The following is a 2643-nucleotide window of genomic DNA, read 5'->3' as shown; positions in this document are numbered from 1 at the left end:
AAATGACACAGAGAAGCTAACCTCCCGCTGAAGACAGCTTGGCAGGCCGGCAGGAAGGGGCCAGTGCTCTGGGAGCCCAACCCAGCCCCAAACAAGCCCAAGGTTTTAGTTTCAGGGTGGCCACAAACAGCTACCAGCTGGAGGGACTCCAGATCACCAGCAGTTGTGGCAGTTTCCAGAATTATCAACCCATAGATGCTAAGGACAAAGTGATAGGTCAGTGCAGTATGGACTTTGGGACCTGGGAGTTCTGGAATTTGTTCTATCCTTTGCCCCCAGAGCAAGTGGTGGCTGTCCAGCCACTGCCTCGTGACTGCTTCAGAGCTCCTAGTCTGCAGATTGTAGGGGGACCAAGTGATCAGTCTGAAGGGTAATTGCTCTTGCTTTAACCTGCTTGGATCTGGATCAATGTCTGGGGTGGAGGTCTGGGGTGAGTGACCAGTGTGCCAGAGTGTACCAGAGAGGGCAGCCAACTAATAGCTCCAGCAGCTGAGAAAACCCCATTGATTGGGACTAAGCTCCTCCATCTGGTAGCAGAGTTCTACTGTGGCAAAAAGCTCAAAAGTCAAGTAATTGAGTGGCAACATGAGCAAGCAAGGGAAGCAAGTAAAGCACAGAAATCCAACTTTGATTTCCTTTTTTGGTGACAAAAAGGATCAGGGCATGGAACAGGAGGAAGACAGTGAAGTCAGAACTCCTGCACCAAAAGCTTTCATCAAAAGAATAATCTGGTTACAGGCTATAGAAGAGCTTAAGAAGGATTTTGAAAACCAAATAAGAGTAGTGGAGGAAAAATTGGGAAGAGAAATGAGAATGATGCAAGAAAATTATGAAATGAGAGTGAACAACCTGACTGAAGAAAATAACACCTTAAAAAACAGACTAACTCAAATGGCAAAAGAGGCTCAAAAAGCCAATGAGGAGAAGAATGCCTTAAAAAGCCAAATTTGCCAGATGGAAAAAGAATCTCAAAAGCTCACTGAGGAGAATCATTGCTTCAGAATTAGATTGGAGCAAATGGAAGCTAGTGACTTTATGAGAAATCAAGATACTATTAAGCAGATCCAAACAAATGAAAAAATAAAAGGCAATGTGAAATATCTCATTGGAAAAACCACTGACCTGGAAAATAGATCCAGGGAAGATGATTTTAAAATTATTGGACTACCTAAGAGCCATGATAAAAAAAAAAAGAACCTAGAAATCATCCTTCAAGAAATTCTCAAGGAAATTTTCTCAAGGAAAATTGCCCTGATGTTTTAGAACCAGAAGGCAAAATAGAGGGGTGGCCAGGTGGCTCAGTGAGTAAGAGTGCTGGCCCTAGAGTCGGGAGACCTGGGATTGATTCCAGGCTCAGATACTTAACACCCACACAAAAATAACTGGCCATGTAACCTTGAGCAAGTTACTTAACCCCAATTGCTTAGGGGTGGACAGGTGGCACAGTGAGTAAGAGTGCTGGCCCCAGTGTCAGAAGACCCAGGATCGGTTCCAGCCCCAGATACTCAGCACCCACACAAAAATAACTGGTTGTGTAACCTTGAGCAAGTTACTTAACCCCAATTACTTTAAAAAAAAGAAGAAGAAGAAGGCAAAATAGAGGTTGAAAGAATCCACTGATCACCTCCTGAAAAAGATCCCAAAAAGAAAACTCCTAGGAATATTATAACCAGGTTCCAGAGTTTCCAGATCAAAGAGGAAATATTACAAGCAGCCAGGAAGAAACAATTTGAATACTGTGCAAACAAAATCAGGATAACACAGGATCAGGAAGCTTCTACACTGAGGGATCGAAGGGTTTGGAAAATAATATTCCAGAGGTCAAAGGACCTGGGATTAAAACCAAGAATCACATACCCAGCAAAACGGAGTATCATGTTTCAGGGGAAAATATGATCATTCAATGGAATAAAGGACTTTCAAGCATTCTTGACAAAAAACCAGAGTTGAATAGAAAATTTGACATTCAGATACAAGAAGCAAAAGAAACATGAGAAGGCGAACAGGGAAAAGAAATCATAAGGAACTTAACAAGGTTGAACTACTTATATTCCTACATGGAAAAATGATCATTGTAACTTATGAAACTTTTCTCAGTATGAGGATAGTTAAAGGGAATAGAAATGTGTGTATATATATATATATATATGTATCTATATATATGTATCTATACATATATATGTATACACACATACATATGTCTATATAGGAGGGTATATGGGCAAATGAATACATATGTGAGTGTGTGTATATATGTGTACAAGTATACATAGAAAGAGGGCACAGGACCAATTGAATAGGAAGGGACGATACTTAAAAGGTGAAATTAAGAGATGAGAGGGGAATATAATGAGAGGAGATAGGGAGAGATAGAATGGGATAAATTATCTCATACAGAAGAGGCAAGGGAAAACTGTTACAATGGAGGGGAAGAACAGGGAGGTAAAAGGGAAAGAGTCAACCTTATTCTCATTGAATTTGGCTTAGGGAGGGAATGACATACACACTAAATAGGGTGTCTCACGCTACAGGAGAGTAGGGGGGAAGGGGATGAGAGGGGGGATGATGGAAGGGAGAGCAGGCTGTGGCGGGGAGGTGTAAGGGTTATGGGATTTAAAGATCTTCCATGCCCCGTTGGACTTG

The sequence above is a fragment of the Petaurus breviceps genome, unplaced genomic scaffold (assembly GCF_028583685.1).
Source record: "Petaurus breviceps papuanus isolate PSGF00001 unplaced genomic scaffold, PetGlider_PUasm1.0 38, whole genome shotgun sequence".
NCBI lineage: Eukaryota > Metazoa > Chordata > Mammalia > Diprotodontia > Petauridae > Petaurus > Petaurus breviceps.
This window is presented reverse-complemented; position numbering follows the sequence as displayed.